The sequence below is a fragment of the Vombatus ursinus genome, unplaced genomic scaffold (genome assembly GCF_900497805.2).
Source record: "Vombatus ursinus unplaced genomic scaffold, bare-nosed wombat genome assembly UNPS02014951.1, whole genome shotgun sequence".
NCBI classification, from domain to species: Eukaryota; Metazoa; Chordata; class Mammalia; order Diprotodontia; family Vombatidae; genus Vombatus; species Vombatus ursinus.
Window position 1 is genome coordinate 331,932 of NW_020954729.1, and position 25,814 is coordinate 357,745.

The following is a 25,814-nucleotide window of genomic DNA, read 5'->3' on the forward strand; positions in this document are numbered from 1 at the left end:
AGAAAACCATCGGTTTTTTTGTGTAATGGGGATAAGCTTGAAACATTTCCAGTAATATCAGGAGTGAAAAAAGGATGCCCATTATTACAGTATTATTCAGTATTGTACTAGAAGTGCTAGCAATAACAGCAATAAGAGAAGAAAAAGAAATTGAAGGAATCAGAATGGACAGTGAGGAAATAAAACTATCTCTTTTTGCAGATGATATGATGGTATACTTGGAAAATCCTAGAGATTCAACTGAAAAATTAGTTGAAACAATTAATAGTTTTAGCCAAGTAACAGAATATAAAATAAACTCACATAAATTATCATCCTTTCTATATATCACCAACAGAGCTCTGTAAGAAGAGATAGTAAGAGGTATTTCATTTAAAATAACCATATGCAATATAAAGTACCTGGGAGTATACCTGCCAAGACAAACCCAGGAACTATATGAAAATAATTATGAAATACTTTTTATACAACTAAAGTCAGATTTAAATAATTGGAGAAATATTGTTCATGGATGGGCCTAGCATCAATATAATAAAAATAACAATTCTACCTAAACTAACATACTTATTCAGTGCCATCCCAATTAAACTACCAAAAATTATTTTATTGAGCTAGAAAAAATAATTAACAAAATTCATTTGGAAGAACAAAAGGTCAAGAATATCAAAGGAATTAATGAAAAAAATATAAATGAAGGAGGTGTAGCAGTACCAGATCTTAAACTGTATTACAGAGTGATAGTCATCAAAACAATCTGGTACTAGCTAAGAAATAGAGTGGTGGATCGGTGGGATAGAGTAGGTATATAATACATAGTTGTAAATGATGATAATAACTTTGTGTTTGATAAACAGAGATCTAAGCTTTGGGGATAAGAACTTACTATTTGGTAAAAATTTCTGGGAATCTTGGAAAGCAGTCTGGCAGAAACCAGGTGTAGACCAACTGTTTACCAAGATAAGATCAAGATGGATACATGACCTAGACATAAAAGGAGATATCATAAGTAAATTGAAGAACATAGAACATATTACCTATCAGATTTATGGATAGGAGAAGAATTTATGAATAAACAAGTGATAGAGAGCATTGTGGGATGCAAAAGGGATAATCGATTACATTAAATTAAAAAATTTTTGTACAAATAAACCAATGTAGCCAAGATTAGAAGGAAAGCAGAAAATTGGGGGAAAAATTTTTTATAGACAGTTTGTTGGATAAAGACCTCATATCTCAAATATATAGAGGACTGAGTCAAATTTATAAGAATAGGAATCATTCCCCAGTTGATAACTGGTCAAAGCATATGAACGGACAGTTTTTGGAAGAAGAAATCAAAGCTGTATATAGTCATTTAAAAAAATGCTCTAAGATCATACAAATGGGAAAAGAACCCACATGTACAAAAATATTTATAGCAGCTCTTTCTGTGGTGACAAAGAATTGGAAATTGAGAGGATGCCCATCAATTGGGGAATGGTTGAACAAGTTGTGGTATATGAATGTAATGGAATACTGTTGTGCTGTAAGAAATGATGAACGGGGGGCAGCTAGGTGGCACAGTGGATAGGCCACCAGCCCTGAAGTCAGGAGGACCTGAGTTCAAATCCGGCCTCAGACCAAACACTTGACACTTACTAGCTGTGTGACCCTGGGCAAGTCACTTAACCCCAATTGCCTAAAAAGCAAAAGAAAAAGAAAAAGAAATGATGAACAGGCTGACTTCAGAAAAACCTGGAAAGACTGACTTGTATGGTCTGATGCTGAGTGAAGCGAGCAGAACCAGGAGAACATTGTACACAGTAACAGCCACGTTGTGTGATGACTAATGTTGATAAACTTAATCTTTCCCAGCACTACAAGGATCTAAGACATCTCCAAAGGCCTCATGATGGAAAATGCTATCCACATCCAAAGGAAGAACTATGGAGTTTGAATGCAGATCGAAGCATACTATTTGCTGTTTTTTTTCTTCTGTTGACTTTTGTTTCCTCTTTGTGGTGGTTCCTCCTATTGGTTCTAATTCTTACAACATCACTAATGTGAAAATATGTTTAATAGGAATGTATATGTATAGCCTATATCAGATTGTGCACTGTCTTGGGGAGGGTGGTGGAGAGGGAGGGGGAGAAAAATTTTAAACTCAAAAGCATATGGAAGTGATTGTTGATAAGTCAAAATAAATTAATTAGGGGCAGCTAGGTGGCGCAGTGGATAGAGCACCAGCCCTGAAGTCAGGTGGACCTGAGTTCAAATCCGGCCTCAGACCAAACACTTGACACTTACTAGCTGTGTGACCCTGGGCAAGTCACTTAACCCCAATTGCCTAAAAATAATAAAAAACAAACACAATAAATTAATTTAAAAAAAAGAAACAGAAAAAAATTAAAAAAAAAATACTCTAATTATTATTGATTAGAAAAATGCAAATTAAAATAACTCTGAGTTATCACCTCACACCTATCAGTTTGGTTAAAATGATAGAAGGGGAAAATGACAAATATTGGAGGGGATATAAAAAAATCAGGACGCTAATACACTATTGGTGGAACTGTGAACTGATCCAACCATTCTGGAGAGCAATCTGGAATTATGCCCAAAGAATTATAAAACTTTGTATACCCTTTGGTCCAACGATACCGCTATTAGGTCTGTTTCCCAAGGTGATCAGGAAAAATGGAAAAGAAAGGACCTATGTGTTCCAAAATATTTATAGCAGCTCTCTTTGTGGTGGCAAAAAGAACTGGAAATTGAGGGGTTGCCCATCAATCAGGGAGTGTCTGAACAAGTTGTGGTCTATGATTGTGATGACATACTACTGTGCTGTCAGAAATGAGGAGCAAGTTGATTTTAGAAAAACATTGAAAGATTTGCATGAAATGATGCATAGTGAAATGAGCAGAATCAAGAGAATGTTATGTACAGTAACACCAATATTAGTTGAAGAGTAACTGTGAATGACTAAGCAATTCTGAGCAAGACGAATATTTAAATCAATTATGGAGGACTTATGCAGGAAGATGCTATCTACCTCCAGGGAAAGAACTTGTGTATGGAAGTATATATTGTTTGCCTCCTCTAGTGGAGGGTTGTAAGAGAGGGAGACAGCTCAGAGCTCAAAATGTAACCAAAATAAATAAAATAAATATGAAAACCCCCCAATTAATGGCCATCTGCACCTTAATTTAAAAGCTCTTCCTTAGGGCACTAATGTAGAACTATGGCTCTGGAATTTCATGGCATACAGGTATCAAAAACCTTTACAAATAGTTTTCCTTATTGACCAGCTGGATACGTGCTCTTCTGGGAGTATCCCTCTCTCAGTTTTCTCAGTAATTTCTGTCTTTCCTGGTTGCATACTCTCTCTTATTTCTAAACTCCCCCCCACACACACACACAATACACTGCTGAAAGTGTGAACTCCCTACTCTTGCTGCTCAGCCTTATAGGCCACTCTAACATCTCTGAGAGTGTAGGCCCTGGGGACTATATTTCTCTATTCAGCAAGGAATACTTTTTGAATCTAGGTTTTTTTTTCCACTTAATAGTATTTTATTTTTTTCCATTTTCATGTAAAGAGTTTTCAGCCTTCATTTTTGTAAAATTTTGAGTTTAAAATTTTTCTGCCTCCTTCCTTTTCCTCCCTCCCCAAGACAGCAAACAATCTGATGTGGGTTATACATGTACAATCATGTTAAACATATTTCCACATTAGTCATGTTGTGAAAGAAGAATCAGAACAAAAGGGGAAAACCACGAGAAAGAAAAAACAAAAACAAAGTGAAAATAGTATTCTTCAATCTGCATTTAGACCCCATAGTTCTCTGGATGTGGTTAGCATTTTCTATCATGAGTCTTTTGGAATTGTCTTGGATTATTGTATTGCTGAGAAGAGCTGAGTCTCTCATAGTTAATTATCGCTCACTGTTGCTGTTGTGTAGAATGGTTCTCTTGGTTCTGCTCACTTTGCTCAGCATCAGTTCATGTAAGTCTGGGTTTTTCTGAAATCTGCCTGCTCATCATTTCTTATAGCACGTTAGTATTCTGTCACAATCCTATACCACAGCTTGTTCAGCCATTCTCCAATGGATGATCATTCCCTCAATTTCCAATTCTTTGCCACCACAAAAAGAACTGCTATAAATATTTTTGTACATGTGGGTTTTTTTCCCTTTCTTAGGATCTCTTTGGGATACAGACCTAGTAGTGGTATTGCTGGGTCAAAGGGTACGCACAGTTTTATAGCCCTTTGGGCATAGTTGAATCTAGTCTTACATCAGCATGGTTCCTCCTTCTCCCAGATAGATTTCATATATGTATATGTATATATATATGAAATATATATAGATATTTCCCCAATCACATATTAAAACACTTTTCTTTAACCTTTTTTTTTAAGTTTTGAGTTCCAAATTTTATCCCAACCTCTCTCCCTGAGATGGTAAGCAATCTGATATAGTTTATACATGTGCAATCATGTAAAACATTTCCATATTAGTCATTTTGTACAAGAAGACTCAAATAACCCCAGATTTCTGAGTGTTCTTACTTGAAATTTAAAGACAGTGAATATCTTAGCAGCTTCTAAAGCTTAAAACTTGTCTTAGATATACTGCTTTCTGAAAAACAACAACAACAAGAACAACAACAAAAACTTGTATCTTATACTAGACCATTTTTCGATAATAAATTTTTAAAGAAAAACCCTAGTGTTTTTATCAGAGTACTTTTCTCCCATCTGCTTGTGTGTGTCTGTAGTGGAAAGGGGCATTGCCAAGGGTCATCCCAGGGAAGCCACAGGCCAGACTGACTTGGGATTCTTTTTACCTTTTTTAGTGCACCCTGTTTTCCGGATTCTTACCTTTCTTCCCAGGGAGAGCACAAGAGACAACTCCATGCCAGCTGATCTTGTAGCACCTTGGCCTCAGGTAAGCTATATTTTCCTTGCCAAATTCCCTTTGCCACTCTCTAAGTGTAGCTTTGGCTCTTTTCTCAGCATTCTGTCTTAGAAGTCCCTTGTTTAGGGACTTGAACCTCGTCTCCTTCCATCAAGAGCCTGCCAGATTACATGGGTCATTCACTTCATTTTATAGATGGGATTTAATTGAATTTTGGGGGGGAGTATATGAGGCAGTAGTAGAACCCAAGTTTTCTGGCTGTGTTATAGAAACAACCCTTTTCCATCCTGATTCCCATGTGCCACATAAACTTTATCCCTGCTCTTCTAGATCTTCCTTTGATCCCACACCAGATTGTTGAGATTGCACCCAGATTAATAGAACCCTCTACTTTTAGGAGTTAATAACATTTGAGGATGTAGCTGTGTATCTTTCTGGGGGGGGGGGCAACTGGACCTTGCTTAGAGGAGGCTCTACGTCTACATGGATGTGATGATGGAGAATTATGGGAATGTGGCCTCATTGGATAAGGCCCCCCCGCCAGCCTGACTCTGGAATCAGAATCTTTTTCTCGAGTCCTTGTTTTAGTAACTTGGATTGTAAGTAAATGAAAATTGCCACAAATAGTCAGACTAGTAAGCTACCTGCCACAGTGTTATGGGTCTGCACGGTGGTATCAAGAGACTATTTTTAGACAGATGTGCTAATTGTCCACTCTGGTATGGACCTCTGAAGGTTAGCACCATTCCCCAATATTTATATCTTTAAATATCCTTCATTAAGTAAATTTTTTTTCTAGAAAAACTTTTTGGATAGAAATCATGATATAGTACAAATGCAGTTTAAAGTACAAAAAATTTTATGTTTGTCTTTATACAGATTTTTGCCTTATTATTATGTCTTTTCCCTAAACCATTGCAGGTGCTCATGGGATGCTACAGACAGTTCAGGTCAGTACATTTCAGTAAGGACAGAAAGGAGTTGGGGAAGGTTGAAGGAAAGGCAATTATAGTGATGCCAGGGACGGAGGGACTTCCATACAGGGACACTGTTAAATTAAGACCTTTCAGTCTTGAAAGGCCAAGGCCAAGAAAGGATGTGATCTAAGATGATGAAATCTGGAGGTTGGACCTGGCCTTGGTCATCAGTTCTTTTCATACTAGGAGGGAGTCAGCTCCTGAATGTTAAGGGATGTTGTTTCTGGACAGAAAAAAAGTAAAAACATTTTCATACAGGAAGGAAAGACCGTTTTAAAGAATTGTTCTGTGTAAGTAATAACAAAGTTGGATTTAAGTGTTTTCTTCCTTGTCAGCCATTGTAGGATTTAAAAAACAAATTGTTCTAAAAGTTCAGCTTGGCAGATTGGAAAGACCGCTGGCTTGGGACTTGGAGAACCTGGGTTCAAATCCTAGCCATAGTATTAAGTACCTTTGTGAGTGTGAGGACCAGTGACTCCCCCTCATTGGACCCCAGCTTCCCCATTTGTAAACAAGCTGGTTGGGTTAGGTGAGCTCTAAGGCCCCTTCTGCCTTTAATTCCTGTCATCCTACCTGATGCTTTCCTTAAGTCATGCCCATTTTTCCATTTTTTCCTCTTCTAGCTTCCTTCTAGGTGGAAGTGACCCTATCTTTTTAGTCTGTCTTCGTGAAGAAGTTGCTTCTTCCTCTTGACTGTTTTCACTGGTTGTCTCTGGACCTCTTCTACCTTTTCTATAAGGTCTTTAAAGCAGTCATTTAAGTTTAAATCCCAGGAAAAGAGGTTGGTAATTCCTGATCATTCTGCTCCCTGTTCTCAGTCTTGTCTGTACTTAGAAGTGGGTGGAGCATTCCTAAAGCTCACCATGCTTCTATACCTTTTTATTTGTCCCTATAAGAGGCCCTTCCACCTTCTACCAGGTCTCCAATTCAGTTGCCCCAGTTTCTGGGAATTTCCCATGATACAGGCCAAAACAAAAAATGTCATTTGTCTCTTTGGGCCCAGACATGTCTAGATTCGCTAAGCTTGCTTCTGTCTTCTTACTATAGGTAATAGATTCCTGAATCACCTTCATAGAGTCCTCAGCCCTCACCCTGGGCCTTGTTAATGTTATCTCATTGTATGATTCTTTTCTTTCTTCAATCCCTAAACACAGTTGGACTGGGGCTGAGCTCTGAAATAGTTTTTCCTAAGTCCAGGTGGTAATTCATAGCTTCTCCTTTGAACAGAATTTCCAATTTCCAAACCTAACCTGATCTCTCACCTGGAACAAGGGGAGGTAGTATAGGGGCAAGATCTGCCCAGAATGGAAATTAGGATCATCCCAGGTGATGAGGGAAAGAGAAATGGACCTGTGGGAGCCAGAGGGAAGTAATGGTCCAATTGCTTAGGAATGTAGTGACAGTTCTTTTTTTTTTAGGATAGGATGGCAGTCTGTCCACAGTGCTAGTTTTGACTGCCCTGGTGGTAAGTAGCATGGGAAACAATATGGGCGAGCTAGCTTTCCCTTTCTTTAATCCTTGGGGCTGCTACCCCAACTTCTGATACTGTGAAAGAATGACTGCTTCCTTTCCCTAGTGTTGGAATGATTATGGAAGACATTATAGGCCCAAGATTGGATAGAACGGTGTCTGTTCAAATGCAAATGTGGAGTTTTGAATATACAAAATAAACACCTATGCAAAAGAAATCAAGAGTAAATGATTATTGTCTCAGTGAAAGGTTATTTTTATAAAGGGATATGATATATGAACATCGAAACTGGAATGGGCAAGGTTGGGATTGTTACCCCAGGAGCCAAGACAAAGGGTATTTCATGTCTCAAAAGAAGATAGCAACTCCTGGGATGAAGAGCTGTTCAAAAGAAGAGGGAGTTGAGAGCTGCCTTGTGTAATGTAAGCCAGGGAGGGCTAACTACGTTTTGTAACCATGAACTGTACTGTGTACTAATTCAAGCTGAATGTGTACTGTTACTTGTATACCTGACTGGCTCTCACGTGCTAGATTCCATAGATGGAGGTGGGGGGCTTAGAGGGGCAGTGTGGACGGGGGCTCGTGATATCCCACGCACCTCTGCCTGGCAGTCTGAGGAGGAATCTGACGATCCTTGGCACAAAGCAGTGCCCACCATGATGAGCTTTTCATCATAGCTATTTGGCTCTATTTCTATCCATTGTAATTCCCACACTCCTTGAAAGGCTGTTTTCTAACTTTTCCTTCTGCTATTCCTTGTTCCTTTTTTTGAACTTATTCTGTCAATCATTCCATTCTTCCTTCTCTCCATCTTTCTCCCTCCTATCCCTTATTCTCTTCTTTCCTTCCTTCCTTTTCTCCCCCTTCTTGAACTTTTCATTTTACTATTCTTTGTTTTAAAAATTGTTCCTTCTTTCTCTCCAACTCCTACCCTTCCCTCTCCTTCCCTTTTCTCTTTTTCCATCCCCTTCTCCCTTCCTTTTCTTCCTTCCTCTCCTTCTTCCCCCCCGTCCATCTCTCCCTATCTTTCTTTTCTTTTCTTGCTGTCTATAAATACACTTCAGCTTCTCCACTAGCTTCTCTGAAAGGCTAAAAAAAAGCATTCTCCTAACCCTGGCATCACTTCAAGTTATCACATCATACCCTCCTTTTCATTTACTAGTTAACTCCTGGAAAAATTGTTTACACTTAGACTTTAATTTCTCACCAGTGTCCAGACGCTGTCATCTGGCTTATGACTCTACCACTCTACTAAAACTGCTCCCTCAAAGGTTGCCAATAATCTCTTGGTTGTGAAGTACAGTGGCCTTTTCTCAGTCTCATTCTGGGTTTGAGTCCTGACCTTGCTCTTTACTAGCAGTGTGACCTTGGAGAAATCACTTAACTTCCCTGGGCCTGTTTCCTCTTCTGTGTAATGAGGAGGAAATGCATCGTAATACAACTTTTCACACTACCTACCTCATAGGGTTGTTGTGAGGATCAAATTGGATAATGGATATAAAGTGCTTTGTAACCATTAAGCAGCACATAAATGTCAGTGATGATGATGATGTCATTGATGTCTCCTCATTCCAGTTTCTTCTACCCTGGTGATCCTCACATCCCTTGATGGACTCCGTGTTCACCCTGTATTTCATGCCAGGTTCTCTCCCTCCCACATCTTCATTCTTTTACTAATCTCTTCTTTCCTTGGCTTGGAAATCTACATGGAGTGTCATCAGAGCCTTAGTTAACTTGATGATTTTGCTCTCAGTTTCAGGTGAGCTAGTTCCTGTTTCCCAGCAAAGGAACAGGTGACATCAGTATTGTCATTGTATGGTTTCAGAGGATGAGACTGTATCTGAGAATAAAGAGATGATTCCAAAGCAGGACATTTCTGAAAAGTCAAAGCCCAGGCTAGTTATCAGCAGCATCGCCAGTGGCTGTTCCATAGGCCCCTGCTGTTGGAGAGGACTGATAGTGAGGGGAGCTTACAGAGATATTGGTCAAACCTGGAGAAAAGAATTAGTTAATTCCTTCCCCAGGAGATACAGTTCAGTCATGTGACAAGCCTGTGTTATACATAAGTTATGCAAAAGGAAGCCTATAGAAGCCAGATCCCAGATATATGATTAATATGACCACAGTTTTAATCAGAATTCAGTTTTCCTAAGACAGTGGAGTAAACACAGAAAAGAAAAACCTTATGAATATAGTAAACACGGGCAAGTCTTTAAACATCAAAAAATTCATATGGGAGAAACACCCCATGAATGTAATAGATGTGGGAGCTTAGATCTTACTGAACATTAGAGAACTCATGACTGAAAGAAAACCTTTAAATGTAATCAAAATGGAAAAGGATTTAATTTGAATATAAACCTTATTCAACATCAGAGAATTCACAATGGAGAAAAACGCGTTGTATGTAACAAACATGGAAGAGTATTTATTTGGCACTTGTTACTTACTTGGTATCAGAGAATTTACAGTAGAGAAAAGCCCTGTATATGCAGCGAATGTGAGAAAGCCTTCAGGCTTAAGGAATACCTTATTCAACATCAAAGGAATAGGAGAGAGAAACTCTCTTCATGCAATGATTATGAGAAAACCTTTAGGAGGCATTCAGATCACAGCCAACATTTGACAGTGGATTGAAATTGTATGAGTGTATTGAGTGTGGGAAATCTTTCAGAAGGAGCTCAGCACTTAAAAAGCATCAGAAAACTCCTATAGAAGAAAAATCCTTTGAATGTACAGAATGTATGAAATGCTTTGGGAGGGGCTCAGAGCTTATTGAGCATCAGAGAATTCTTGGAGGGGGGAAAAACCTGGTGAATGTAATGAATGCGAGAAACCCTTCCATCTTAATACATATCCTGTTGCACATCACAGAACATATGTTGGTCCTATGAATGTAAAGAATGTGGAAAAGACTTGAGGAGTAACACATACCTTATTCAGCATCAAAACATTGCTGGTGGAGGGAAGCCATATAAAAGTAACGAATGTAAGAAAGCCGTCAGGAGCAACATGTGCCATTTTCAACATCAGAGAATTCACCAATGAAGAGAAATTCAACAAATGTAAAAAATGTGGGAAGGCCTTCAGAAGAGCTCTGAACTTACTAAACATCAGACAATCCATGAAGAAGAGAAGCCCTGTGACTATTCAGTATGGAAAAGCCTGCAAAAGAACTTAGACTTTAGTAAATAGCAGAGGATTCATATAGGAGGGAAAACCCTTTGAAGGTACCAAATGTGAGAAAGCCTTCAGTCAGAGATCAGATTGAAGTAAACATGACATAAACATGAGAGATTTCATACTGGAGAAAACTCTATAGATATACTAAGTGTTGGAAATCATCTAGACCAGGGGTAGGGAACCTGTGGCCTTGGGGCCCTCTAAGTCCTCAAGTGCAGCCCTTTGACTTAATCCAAACTTCACAGAACAAATCCCCTTAATAAAAGGATTTGTTCTGTAAAACTTGGACTCAGTCGAAGACCCGTACTTGAGGACCTAGAGGGCCCCATGTGGCCTTGAGGCCGCAGGTTCCCCACCCCTCATCTTGGCAGTGTTCCAACTTGATTGAACATTAAAGAAGTCACAGTGGAGAGAAATGCTTTGAATGTAATGAACATGGAAGAACCTTCAGAAGGAATTCCAGACTTATTAAATATATGAGAATTCACTGTGGTGAGAAACACTAGGAATGTAGAAGAGCCTTATTCAACATCTGACAACTTACACCATAATGTAACCCTGGGTATGAGAGATGTGGGAAAGATACCATTCATTCTTGTAGGCTTATACCCCAGAGAATCCCCTTTGGAACCTGACTCCATAATAGATTGATAATAGATAATAAGCATCTCAGACTCAGGATGTATGTCTTTGTGTGTCTTGAATATAGAGCCCTAAGCTTAGTGACTTGCTGATTAGGTCTTCATGTTTCACCTTGTTCATATCCATATCATCTTGTGCTTTGATTATCCTAACAGGCACTAGTCTCTTTGTCTTTAGTCTCTGGTCCCTAGATCTAGTCCACCTTTTCCACACTGCCAGATCATTTTATTCCATTTATTTTTTAAATTTTTTTGCAAGGCATGGGGTTAAGGTCTGTGATTTCATTGGCATAGGGAATTCTTAATGAGGAAGCTTCCTCCATAGTTGGGGAACTTCCTGGGAAACTGAGAGATTGTGTCTTGTATAGAGGAATATATTCATTATGTGTCACAGGTAAGATAAGGCTTGGACCCGAGTCTTAATGACCCCAAGGCTGGCTATATCTAGGCACTGTATCTCACTGCCTTTCACATTATTTTTACAACAAAGTCTTCGTTGTGTAACTTATGAGTGTAAACATGGTATACTGCCGCTCTGACTATATCTCAATTCTTCCTGGTGTGAAGGCAGAGAGAGCTAAATGCCCTTAAGATGGATCTAGATGTCTAGAAGAGGTGTGGGGACTCAAGTCAGGGAAGGGTGATTCTCTATGCTTGGTTCATGTTAACAATTCACAGCATGGATGGGATTAGGTTATTATGGAAAAGATTCCCTAGAATCTTCGTGGCAGCTGGTCAAGGCACCTGTCTCATGGATAAATACCAGAAACATTCTTCCTCTTTGCTAATAATTTTCACTATAATTGATGAGATTAACATCTCTCCTCATGTATCATTAGGATGCAACCAAACTAAAATGTAATCAATTAAAAACTAAGGATAAATTTGGGAATTCTAAGCTGAAATGAAAGTCTTGAAATGAAGAGTTACCTAGCTTACGTTTGTATAACGTTTTGAGGTTTGCAGAATGCTAACGGACATGAAAGCAAGGTGGTACAGCAGATAGAGCATTTGTATTTGGAATCAAGAAGGCCTGAGTTCAAATTATGCTTCAAATGCTACAGTGTGCCCTTGAGCAAGTCACTTAATCTCTCTGTGTCTCAGTTTTCTCATCTGTAAAGTGGGGATAATAGAAGTATCTATCTCATAAGATTGTTTTGGGGTTAAATGAAATAACATAGAACACTTTGCAAGCCTTGAAGTTCTGTGCAAATTGCCCTAAAGATCTTAGTGCAGAGTAAAGCTTAAGCTATTGGTTTAAAATTGCATTAAGAACTTTGGAATACCCTGTGTAAACACTAGTGATGATGATGATGATGAAGAAGAAGAAGAAAGTGTGGTGGTCCACATGTAATAGAGAAAAGGTAGCATCAGAGAATAAGAATGTTTTTGGTATTTATACTGGAGACATGATATCTTGAGCAACTGCCATGTATACTTAATGGAGAAGGTTCTATTACATGACCATGTTTTGATCTTAGGATCATCCATTCATTCCCTTTGCTCTAAACTCGATTTACCAGGCGACCATGTGATCTGATTTTGGAGTCATGTGTAGGCTTCTTTCCCTATTTGGATAAAAATGTGCTAACAGATCGTGGGCCACTTGCTACCTATATTTCTCATTGGAAATGAATACATTGGCATTCAGTGTTCAGTGGTTTTGGTTAGAGTAAATCAATTCCCCAGGGGCCGATTTATCCTTTGAGTGAACTACTAAGTCTAGTCTCTGAACATACAGAGCTGAAGAGCAAATTATGGTGGCAAATTGATGGTGATGATATACATGAGCTACACCAATCTAATTGAGATCTGGTCTAAAATAGCCAGCTGACTGTGTCCACTCATTTATCATAGCAACGATGCCAATTCGAAATGAGCAGGGGCCTCCTTTCTGCAGGAATAGGCACCATGATGCAAACAATAATAGAACTGGGGTGCATCATCAATTGCGGCAGCATGTGAGAATGAGTGAACAGGGTTTCCTCAAGTACTCCTAGACAGTAGTTTACAAACAAATGTCTTTTTTCTGCCTGTATCAGAATTCCCTGTTGTTGGGAAGTACAAAGGAAGAACACCTTGAGATGTCAATCCATGTTTTTTAGTACTTGGATTTTTAAGAAATGTTCCAATGTTAGCTAGAAATTTTTACAATAAATGTTAGTGCCCTAGGTGAGTGGGGGGCTCATGTCCTTTCTCTTCCTAGAGAAAGATAACCATCACTTTGGCCTCTTCTTATATGTTTCTGGCACTGACTCAGAAAACATCAAAAAAACTCATCCATGATGGCAACAGTAAGAGGAACGTGTTTGAAAATGAGAACGTCAGCGTACTTATACTGCTAAATTAGAGGAATTAGAGGAAGACTGCAAAGGAGCGAAGGTGATGTGGTATAATGGAGAGAGCAGTACACTTGGAGTCAAGAGCGATGTGTGTTTGAGTCCCAAGTCTGCCATGTACTCACTGTGTCACCTTAGCTAAGTCATGTTTCAGAGCTTTATGTTGACAATCTATAAAATTATAAAATTCCAGCACGACCATCATATTACTGTGGGATATGGTAATGACAAACGTCATGAGCTGTATAAATGTAGGCTGGCATTATGGAAAACTAATTGATATCTATTAAAGTCTCTATGTGGAAACCGCTTTCCGAAGATTGATGAAATATACTGGGGAAGATGTAGGCTGCCACATTTTATTTGCGTGGTGTTTATTTGGGGAAATGGACCCCTCATCTATTTAAAACACGATAAATTTATGGATTCAAAATCTTGCTTAGTATTAGCTCCCCCCCCTTTTTTTTTTGGCCCATGGCACTCCATGAACTATGTGTATGTCACCCTTTCCCATCTATTTTAAATGTTCTCTTCCTATACTCATCCCCTTTTCTTTACTCATACTTCCATCATCTGTATCCAGGTCATCCTCGCCTCATACTTGACCTATTGCATCAGTCTCCAGATTGAACTCTGGGCTTGAGGTCTCTCATTTCCCTAACCGTCCTCCACACAGCTACCAAAAGTTTTCCTAAAGCACAAATCTGACCATGTTATGCCCTGCTCATAGACCTACAGTGATTCTCTTTTATCTCTAGGACAAAATAGTAACTAATTTTACCATTTCCAGCCCTTCACAGTCTGGCTTCTGCCTAACTGTCCAAGCTTTTTGAACATTTCTCCTGTGACAAATAACTCATTCGGACTCAGGAGGGATGGAGTTAAAAGCCGAATTTATTACACTGTTGCAACCGTGGGTGTCCTATGGACTAGGACACACTGTACCAAAGCAGGAGTTCACTATTTATCTCTAATCCTGACCACAAAGTCCCTCCTCTGTTTCGTCATTGGCTGAGTACTCTAGAGTGTACAACTTTCTGGTATGCCTGTTACACATCTATTCCTTGACATGTCATCCCTCCTTCTTCATACATCCCATGTTCAGAAAATGGTATCTTAGCCCCTTCTGGAGGTGGAGAAGCTAATTATTTATAAGTCTGTTACACATGCGCACTCTAAGCAAAGTTTAACCTTGTCCTATATACTAACTTCTATCAGCAAACGTGAGACCTACTGTATCCTGTTTTACTCAGTTACTTCTCTAGCTGTTTGCTCCAAATTTTGGGGAACAAACGTTTTCGTTATATCTCTCACTCCCCTTCACACACTACATTTTAACCAAACTAATCTTACTGTTCCTAAAATTTGGCACTCTCGCTCCCACCTCTGCACAGGCTACCCCCCTCCCCCCCACGCCTGGAATGTCCTCCCTTCTCACCTCTTAGAGTCAAGGACCAGCTCCTGCTACCTCAAGTGGAGGGCATTTTCTCATTGCCTTAATTTTTCCTCCCTCAAATTATTGCATATATACTTAGATGTTTGTATGTTATGGCCTTGTTCTCCCCACCCACATCCCACCAATAGAAAGTAAACTCTTTGAGAAATTAGGTTGCTGTTCAGTTGTTGTCTGACTCTTTGTGAGCCCGTGGACCATAGCACACTGATATTGTCGATGGCATGTTCTTGGCAAAGATACTGGAATGGTTTGCCATTTCCTTCCGCAATGAGTTAAAGCAAACAGAAGTTAAATGACTTACCCAGAGTCACAGAGATAGCAAGTGTCTGAGGCCACTTTTGCACTCAGGTGTTCTTGACTCCAGACTCAGCCCTCTATCCACTGGGCTGCCTGGCTGCCCCTGAGATCAGGTGCCGTTGTGCATTTAATCTTTGAGTCCCCAGTGCCTAGCATCGTACCCTGCACATATTAGGCACCAAATAAGTGATTGTTGGATTGGAATGAGGCATGGCACTCCATGATTGCATTCTCCCAGTTCTAGTATTTGGGCTCTTGTTCCTTATGATCAAGCTTCTGCACCGTATTCAAACCCAAGTAACTTGAGGCCTTCTCTTGTTCCCCTCTGCTTGATCCCTTGCCTTGGTACTATACTAGGTTCCTCTAGGGTTAGGGCCCTCCCTTGCTCTCATGAACCCTCCCGAGAGTTATCCTTTTGTTGCTAAAGTCCATACTATGTGGTACTAGATCTCCCAGATTTTTAACTCCCTGCCTACTTACCTCTTCCTATAGAAAGAACAGTGCTCTTTAAGTCCATCTACCTAGATTTAAATCCTAGCTTTGAAGCCCAGGCAAATAATTTCCATTCCCTGGGCCTCAGTTTTCTTATCTGTAAAATGGGACTGATGAAACCCCATACTACCTACCTCATAGGCTTATTGTGAGCAAAGTGCTTTATAAACCATAAGGGGCTGTAGGATTTCATCTCTGCCCACTACCTGCTACTGAAATCTTTTAACATTGACTGGAACATGCGGCTGTTTCACCACTGGAGCACTGAGGATGATCACCTCCCTGCCTAGACCTCTGCCAATTATAACTTTCTCCCCTGACACTCCAGTCATCTGGATAGAATTCCCTCTACTGCCTACTGCTGGCACCTCAGATCACATGTCCTGCCTTGGCAGGTCAGACTAGTCTCTGGATCATCCATCCCTGGTCTCCTGACCTGCCATGAATGTACCCCAGTCACTGACAAGGGGACCATGGATCTCTATTTTCTATCTGAATCCTGTCAGGAGGAAAAGAACCAGCAGTAACTCTTTTTAAATTCATCAAGTAAATAAAGTTTATTTTTGGGATCTCATTTTCTCTTTTCTTTCTTTCTTTCTTTCTTTCTTTCTTTCTTTCTTTCTTTCTTTCTTTCTTTCTTTCTTTCTTTCTTTCTTTCTTTCTTCCTTCCTTCCTTCCTTCCTTCCTTCCTTCCTTCCTTCCTTCCTTCCTTCCTTCCTTCCTTCCTTCCTTCCTTTTTTCCTTTCTTCCTTTCCCTTTCAACCTTCTATTGTGGCTTCCATCCCCTTTCCTCTCAGCTTTTCCCTATGGGAACCAGTAACTTGCCATCCTGCTGTGTGAAGAATCCCCCCCCCCCCCCCTCAGTTATCAAGTCCATCCTCTAAATTATCCACTCACCCTCCCCCACCTTCAGAACCTCAGTTTCTACTTTCATTAATTTGAGCTAGATGTTAAGAATAAGACAAACTGAATGACTAAATTTTCACCAAGATAGATAGATGGCCCCTAATCCCTCTTTAATCCTTGTTTGGATTTATACATTTTTGAAAGAGGGTATTTGTTAATTCATGCATTTCCCCTGGGTTAGGGTGATCTTGGGATGTTCAGAGGAGCTTTCCACACCGTTTGCAGCTTCCCTCAGTCTTTCATTTTCCTGAGGGACAACCTGTGATTATCACTGAGTGATGCTCACCCCAGATTACCTTGTAGGTTAAGGCTTAGGCCCTCACTTGGGATGGCTCTCTGGCAGATTGATTCTGTGGTTCCAGCCCCAGCCTTGGTTGGCCCCTTGGACCCCAGGTTTGATGCCTGGGAGCTGGGGTACAACTGAAAGGATCTTGGCTGTCAGCATGCTAACCCCTAAACTATGTGTCATCTGTTTACATCTTTAAAAAATTCAAGTGAAAATCGAGAGGTAGTTGTTAAGTAGTAGAACCCTGGGGTCAGGAGACCCTGAGTCTCAGTTCTGACCTCAATAATCACTTCCCCTCTCTGGGCCTTGGTTAGCTCTCTGAGAAACTAAAGGCTCTTCCAGGGCTGATGCACCATGGTTTGATTGCATCTCTCTGGTCCAGGGAAAATTTTGATTTGACTGTAGGTTGCCAAGCCACAGATTAGTCTGATGTGGATAGTAACATAAGCTAAGCCTTTAAAAAAAAAATCAAACTGTGTTTTATAATATCTACCGTTAGGTAATGCTTTAAGATTTGCAAAGTGCTATACATATATTACCAACTGATCCTCTCGCTAACCTTGGAAGGTAGATGCTATTATTATCATCCCCATTTTACAGATGAAGGAACTAAGGCACAGAGAAGTTAAGAGACTTTCCCAGAGTCACACAACTAATAAGTATCTGAAGCAGGATTCAAACACAGGTCTTACTCCAAGGTCACTGCTCTATGCCACCTAGCTTGCTTAAGTTGAACTGGTTTATGGATGTTTTGTAGTAAGGAATGCTTGGAACTCTCTCTGAGGAAAATGAAGGACTTGAAAAATGAAAGGTTACTTGTATGAATTGGTAAAGTTACTAAATTCTTAAACCACAGCAAGCCTCAGTGATAAATTGGAATCCAAGGCTTTTGAACAGAAAATATATATCCAGGGGATTTAGAACGACTTGAGAGAGGCCAATTTCCCCCTTTTGGATTCTGTGTGAGTAGCACAATTCTTTCTAAAAGATGGAAAGCTTTGCACTAAGAAGAATCAGTTCTGTCTTTTGAATTGAATTTCATTGAACTGGTAGAGGTAGCGCCATGATAGGTAAGCTACTATGAGGAAGCTAAATTCAAATCAATAAACATTTATTAAATGCCTACTATGTGCTAGGTCTTGGGCATATAAAAACAAAACAGTTCCTGCCCTCAAGGAGCTTACATTCTAGGGGACGGGGTGAGGGGAGGGAAAGGGGAAAAAAAAACATTTACAAAGATAAGCCAGTGTAAAAGATATACAAAGTACTTTGGGGGTACCTCATTGAGGGGGAAGCATTTGAGCAGATCCTGGAAGGGAATGAGAGGCAGAGGTGGGGAGGAAGAGAATACTAGGTATGGTGCAGGTGGAATACCGTGTACACACAACGGCAATTTGGCCAGCTAGGCTGGAAGGTAGAGTGTGGGAGGTGGAGTTATGTGAACTAGGGTTGGAAAGATGGGTTGGAGCCCCAGTGGGGAGGTTTTGAACACCAAACGGGTTTATATTTTCTCCTAGAGGGTAGATTAGAGTGGAGAGAGACTTGAAGCAGGGAAATACATCAGGAAGCTCTTGTAGTAATCCAGGGGAAAAGTGATGAGGGCCTGAAATAGGGGGGGTGTCTGTGTGACTAGAGAGAAGGGGACAGTTGGGAGAGACATTGTGGAGATGGAATGGGTGATTGGGTGGGGGGGTAGGAGGGAGAGGGAGGAGCTAAGGATACCCTGTATGACTGGAAGGATGGTGGAGCCCTCCATAGAAACTGAAAACAGAAAAGGGTGTAGAAAGATATGAGAAGAGGGGGTCAGGACAGATCCCTAAGGTAGCCAAGGCAGTGTGGTATAATGGGGAGAGCCCTGATTCTGGTGTGTTGGAGGACTCGAATTCAGATCCAATCTCTGATGCTTACAATCCATATGTGACCTTGGCCAAGTTATTTTACTTCCCTGGGCCTGGTTTTTCCCCTGTAAAAAGAACTCGAATTAGATGCCCTTTGAAGTCCCTTCTAGCTCCAGATATCTGATCCTATGTCCTCATAATAGGGGTGGGACAAACAGAAGTCATCAGACACATAGGAGGAGAACCAGTAAAGAACAGCGTCCCCCCAAAAAATCACAGAAGAGACGAGTTGAAGCGGTAAGCAATGGGAAAACCCGCCAAGAGTCCATGGACGTAGAACTAGCGGGGACTTTAGACCATTGAGTCCAATCCCCCATTTTACAGATGAGGAAACGGCAGCTGGGATATGTTAAGTGACTGACCCAGAGTCACACAGCTAGTGTTTGAGGAGGTATTTGAACTCAGGCCTTCCTGATTCCAAATACAATAGTCTATCCACTGTGGTGAAGGAGAGTGAAAAAAAAAGGGAGGAGCCGTTAGGAGACCCTGAAGAAAAATTTCAGTTGAGCAGTGAGGTCAGAAGCCGGATTTCAAGGGGTTGAGAAGGGAGTGAGAAATGAGGAAATGGGAGCAGTGGGTTTAGATCCCTTTCTCTAGGAGCTTGACTGTGGAAGCAAAGAGAGAGGATGAGAATGTGAAAGGCCAGCAGGCTGAAGTAAAAGGTTGTTTGCTTCTTAAGGACGGGAGGGCTTTGGTCATGTTTGTAGGGAAGGACCCAGCAGATACAGATTGAAGGTTACTAAAAGAGAGAAGATAATGGGAAGGGATGGTATCAAGGACAAGACTTGACTTTGCCCAGAAGAAAGACTGGAGCAGAGGAGAGGGGATAGCGAATGGTCTGGGCTCATTGTACTGCTTTGCTGGTGGTCTGCTGGCTGAAATGGATTTTTCAGAGGTTGTGGCCTTCTGGGATTCATAGCCATACCTCATCACTAGGAAAGAAATGGAATTAAAAAGTTGCAGGGTGGGTCAGGGAGCATCTTGGGACGGGCAAAAGCACTATGTTTTCTCAAGTGTCATCCAGTGAATGCACTAGTTGATTTAATGCTTACAGGTATGACCATGAACATTAAAGGGAAAAAAGCAAGAGATTTTCTGTAGGCAGAGGGCTCCAGGGTCCAAAGGAAACTGGACTCAAAGGGAAAAGGTGGAAAAAAATCACAGGCTAGTCATGCCAAAGAATGGCCATAGATTATTAGAATAGCCAGGGGATTTTAAAAATCATTTTGTGGAACTTCGTCATTTTACAGATGAGGAAACTGAGGCTAAACGATTTGTCCAAGGTCATTCAGCAAAGACAAGACTAGAACCCAGGTATCTTGACCCTCCCTTCCCCCCCCCCCGCCCCAATTCAGTGTTCCTGCCATGCCAACCAGCCTGCTGTACTCTGGTTCTGTCAGTATATATCAACAAGGACATATTGTATGCCCATCTATTCACGTTTTCAACAAGGATTTCTTTATTGATTGTTTTTATTTATGTATGTAGTATCCTCTTCGAGGCACGGGAGTGGGGAGAGATGCGGAGTTTAGGTATACCAAGCATATGAGAGAAGGGCAGAATACAGTATGTGTGAAGTCTGAGGGGGAAATGGTTGTTCCTACTGGGGCGGAGTGGGGGAAAGCATCAGGAGGTGCACGCCATTTGAACTGGGCTTAACGGACAGGCAAGAACTGAACAGGCACGGAGGTGGAGGGCAAGATCTTCCAGTGCGAGAGAATAGAAATTTCAAAGGTACAGAGCTAGCAAAGTACAGGGCGGGTTTGGGAAGCAGCGACCATTTCAGTGTGGAGAGAGGAACATTAATGTAATGCAATTAAGCCGAAAAGGTAGGCTGTGCCAATTGGTGGAGGGCTTTGCAAGTCTGGAGTTTGAACTGGCTTCAGCAGACCTAGGGAGCCACTGAAGATTTTTGAGCAGAAGACTGCCACAGTTCTTTGCAAGTAAGATTGTTTGGACAGAGGTGGGAAGGTTAACCTCCTGTTGGGAGGTTAGTGAGGTGAGGGAGAGTAAGAAGAAGGGCCCTGCAAGCTGGGGGGATGAGGGCTTGTCCCAGAGGGGTGGCAGTGGGTACGGGGAGGAGATGTCCCTGAGAGTGGATATGAGGGAAGGTTTAGAAGCTGGGAGACAAGTGCTGTAGACCGAAATGATGGAGTCTGGAAGAGAAACAGCTTTAGTGGGGAAAATAATGAGTTCAGTTTTGTACATGTTGAATTTGCGGTGGTGGTTATATCCAAGTTGAAAGTGTCCCACAGTCAGGGGAGGATATATAGCCAGTCAGTTGCCCAGTTTCGTTTCTCCCTCCACAACATCTCCTGCATCCATCCCCTTCTCTTCTTCTTCTCCCACACAGCCACCACCCTAGCTGGGAGGCCTCCTTCACCCTTATCGCCATTAGGAGAGATACACTGACTCTGGACTCAGAGGCCCTGGGTTCAAAACCTGCTTCTGATGCTTATCTGTGTGACCTTGGGCTAGTCATTTTACTTCACTGGACCTCAGTTTCCTCATCTATAAAATGAGGGGACTGCACTAGCTGGCTTCTGAGGGTCCTTGCAGCTCTAGTCATGTGAGCCAGTGACTTCTCACCTGGGCTATTGCTTGGTCTTTCTGACTCTAGTGTGGCCCTACTCTAATCCAGCCTCTACCCAGCAGTGTCATTGCTCTCCTCAATAAACGCCAGTGGCTCCCTATTACCTCTAGAAGCAAATAAAAACTTGCTGGCATTTAAGGCCCTTCACAGCCTGGCCCCACTCTACTTTTCCTGCATCCTTACTCCCTTTCACCCATGATTCAGTCAAATTAGCCTTCTCACTGTTACTCACACATGGCCCTCCATTTCCTGTCTTTCTACAGACCCCTGCCCGGAAGGCACTCTCTGTTCACCTCTGTCTCTTAAAATCCCTCCTGTCCTTCAGTATGAACACAGCCCAAGCACACAAGGCCTTTCCTAAACCCCACATTGCATCTACTCTGGATATACCTCTATATGGACCCACTCTTAATGGATTCTAAGTCTCTTGAGGGCAGGGTCTGTAATTGCTTTTGTCTGCAAAGTCCCTCTAGCAGGTTGGCACCTTTTCTGCAACTTAGACTCCCATGGCCACTGAGGATCACACAGGCAGGATGTAGCCAGGGTGGGACTTGAACCCAGGGCTTTCAGACTGAAGATAGCTCTCTATTCACTAGGCCATGCTACCTCTTACCTGGCATATGGCAGGAGCTTAATAAATGCTTGTCGACTGATTGAACTTTGGGTCTAGAGCTCAGAAGAGACGTCAGGACTGGAGATAGATATTTGGGAGTCATCTCCGTAGTAGTGGTAGTCAGAATTTGGGAGTGGATGGGATTGTCAAGAGAAAGAGAGGAGGACCAAGGAGAGGCCCTTAGGGAATATTAAAGGGTCTAGAAAAAGGCACAGAGTCGGCAAAGACAGAGGAATGGTCAGTTAGAGAAGTAGGAATGTGTGGTGTCTGAAGCCGGGGAGGAAAGAGTATCTACTGGCTGTTGTTCAGTCATTTCAGTTGTGCCTGACTCTTCGTGACCCCATTTGGGGTTTTCTTGGCAGAGATACTGGAGTGGTTTGCCATTGCCTTCTGCAGCTCATTTTACAGATGAGGAAACTGAGGCAAACAGGGTGAAGTGACTTGCCCAGGGTCACACAGCTAGGAAGTGTCTGGGGCCGGATTTGGGCTCAGGTCTTCCAGACTCCAGTCCTATCACTCTCTCCACTGAAGTGCCATCTAGCTGGCCATCCAGTAGGTGAACAGTATCCCAAACTGCTCAAGGACAATGAGGTTTGCTTTTAAAAAAAAAAAAAAAAGGCCTGATGATTTGGCAATTAGGAGGTCATTTATGATTATCAGAAGAGCAATTTCAAAAGCGTGGGAGTAGGAGGGAAACCAGTATTAAGGGGATGAAGAGGGAGTGGATAATGAGGAACTTGGAGGCCTTAGGGATAATAACTCTTTCAGGTTTAGCCGTGAAGGGGAAGGAATAGTAGAGAGGTGGTCGATGGATGGGGTCAAGGGTCAAGGGTGGGCATTTTTAGGATGGGAGAGACTGAGTGTATTTGTAGGCAGATGGGAAGGAGAGAATGAAGGTAAATGAGAGAGAGGGGGGATGAGGTGGGGATCAGGGTCCTGGAGGTGTCAGGGGAGAATGGGATTAAGACCAGAGGTGGAGGATTCGCCTTCGATCCTCTAGCCCTTCTGTGACCAGTAGGAAGAAGGGGACCATGGCGATGCTGAGGAGCCTCACCCTGCATGGCTTCAGGGTCTGTGACCTCCTTTTTCCTAAGCTGAAGCCTGGGAAATTACAAAACATACCAAAATGGGGTTTTTCTCCTCTGCCTTTAGTGATTTTAAAGATCTAGCCAAGAAACCATTTGATTTAACATGGCAGTATGGGCAGAGCTGTCCTTGGAGCCAAGAAGCCCTGGCTGGGACCCCTCAGTGTCTGTTCTCTGAGCATCGAATCACAGCCAAGGTTCTGAGCTGTGCTGGTAAAAGAGGTTTCCTCAGTTCCCTATGCCAGTGAAATCACAGGTCTACTCCTTATCTTTTCCCCATAATTAGAGAACTAGTAAGTATTGAACCCTGTGGTACCAACTTCAGGTGTGTTAACAGGACCTGGAAGGGAAAAGGAGGGATCAAACTTAGAGTAGGATGGGACCTCAGAGGGCATTTCACTGGCTCCAGCCCCATTTAACAGATAAGGAAACTGAGGTTCAGAGAGGCTAGGAGCCTTGGCCAGAAGGTGAGCCTGGGTCCTCTGACCCCAAATCAAGCCTTCTTGGGTGGGATGGGGGCGTTTACAGGGGAATGGCTGGGGCAGGGGCAGTGGGCAGGGCACCATAAATCTGCCCCTGGCTTCCTCAGTAATTCACTAAGTTCCAAGTTGGTTCGAGTAGCAGGTTTCCTTGCTCTTCCTCCTAGGAAAAGTGCCTGCCTTCCCTGGGGGCCATCTTGAGCCTGCATTTCTCTTTATTCCTCCCACCAAGGCACTGCCAGTGTCCCTCTGTCCAGCTCCTCATGAGGGTCCCTCTGGGATGCCCTCATCAATCTAACCTGGGTTAGAATCCAGGTTGGGCCATGTGACAAGCAAAATCTGAAATAACTGAGGAAACAAAAGTTCAAGCTTCTGAGCACATCAGTTTATTAAGCAAAGCATGCCAATTGCATAACAGATCGGGAACAGGCCTCCTGAAATTGGCACTGGACCCCGAATACAGGGGGAGACAGATTTTTATGCATTAAAAGAAAATAATTGACAGGGTATAAACCAAGATACAAGATTAGGTAATCTGATTTCTCTCTCTCTCTTTTTTTTTCATAATCTAATTTCTAATTGGAGGAAAGATTAGGGACTTTCCCAGTTGAGAGGGGGAGAGCAAACAGGTACAAATCCCTGAAATCAGAAAAAGAGGTGTCCCACTCCCCCGGGGCCAATCAAAGGAACATGGAAACAATCACTGATTGATCTGTATGGGGCCAGTTTTCAGATAAGATATATGGGTTGCTTAAGATGTATAATTGTGAGAAAACTCCTTGCACCTATTTTTGGATCTGACAGGGTTTCTGGTCAGCCTTACCTAGGTCTTTGGTTAAGGGTCTCTAAGCAGTAGGGAGATGTGGTCCAGCTTCCCAGCCACACAGGGCTAGGTTCAAACAATGCAATAAGGTTTTCTCCCAATTCCCACAATTGAATAAGGTTTTCTTAATGTACTAGACCCATCAATGAAGAGAAAGAAAGGGAACTGAGCTAGCGCCAGACTTGAGGCACAAGATGGAGTCAGTGTGGTTCACTACATTCCTACAGTTCTCTCAGCTAAGACAGGATGAAGATGAGGAGGTCATGTGGCCAGGGTCAAAGCAGCAGGGGTGCAGTAACAGCTCCAGGCTCTAAGTGATACCCCAGGGACTGTGTTTCCTGACCCTCTTGTGAACTCAGCTGTAAGGGACCTTAAAGTCATCTACTGTGATTCCCTAGTTTGACAAATGATAAAATGAGGCCCAGAAATGTTATGTGCCTTACTCGAGATCACATAGCTAGTACCTGAGAGAGCCTTGATTCAAACTGGGGTCCACTTTCGCCAATCCCCTGCTCTTTTCACTGCCTTTGGTGCTGTAGGGATAATAGGTTGGGTTCTGAGTTATTGTGGGCTCCCTCTAGGTTCTGGGCCTATGTCTTTATGCAAAGATGGGGAATGGAAATAGAGATGGTGGTGGATTTTACCAAAAGAAGTAGGAAATATTACACATAGGATACTCTGAGAGTCAACTGGTTTAAGTATTGAACCTGTCCCTTTCCCTGGAGGCTGGGAATTGTCTGACTCCTTGTGAACACAAGGAAACCTAGGGTAGAGGCGTGGGGGTGGTAGGGCCCTGCAAGACTCAGGGGACTAGGGGGTAAAAGCCCATGATCCCCAAAGTCCAGGGTTTTGAAAAGATTGTATCCTTCAAAGGACTTCTTTAGTCTCCATTTCAATAATAGCTATAATAAGAATAGCATTTATATAGTGATTTAAGAAGCACTTTACATATATTATCTCATTTGATCTCACAACAACCCTGGGAGATAGGTGTCATTACCCCCATTTTACGGATGAGGAAACTGAGGCAGACAGAGGTGAAGTGACCTGCACAGGGTCACACAGCTACTAAGTGTCTGAGGCTGCATTTGAACTCAGGTCTTCTTGGCTTCAGGCCCACTGCTGCAACCACTGTGCAACAGGTCCTCAATGGCACCTTAGTTATTTTTCTTTGGAAACTTGGAGACCTGGAGGCTCTGATTAGCTTTTCTCTCCCCCTCTTCGGATTTCCCCTTCCAGGTCTGGGCCCCCTGGTCCATGCAACACGCCCCACCCCCTCCGTCTCTTCCCTCCTCCCCCCCCTTCCCCCCTGATTCCCCCCTCCCTCCGACCCTCCTTCCTCTCTCCCCCCCTCCCCTCTGCCTTTCCTGCTAGCTC

At 42.2% G+C, this 25,814-nt stretch overlaps 1 long non-coding RNA gene across 5 annotated transcripts in view; it reads left to right on the top strand.

Annotated features, from left to right (window-relative positions):
- LOC114030266 overlaps window positions 1-25,758 on the top strand; it is a 39,709-nt gene extending 13,951 nt beyond the window's left edge. For 2 of the 5 annotated variants that reach the window (XR_003567585.1, XR_003567588.1), the window contains exons 4-6: window positions 4,837-4,928; window positions 5,820-5,848; window positions 6,499-7,541. This is a non-coding gene — a long non-coding RNA (uncharacterized LOC114030266). Of the gene's footprint in view, window positions 1-4,836; window positions 4,929-5,819; window positions 5,849-6,498; window positions 7,542-25,676 lie in introns of those variants that run through there. The other 3 variants (XR_003567586.1, XR_003567587.1, XR_003567589.1) reach the window with 3 other exon arrangements.
- Window positions 25,759-25,814: the final 56 nt, after the last annotated feature.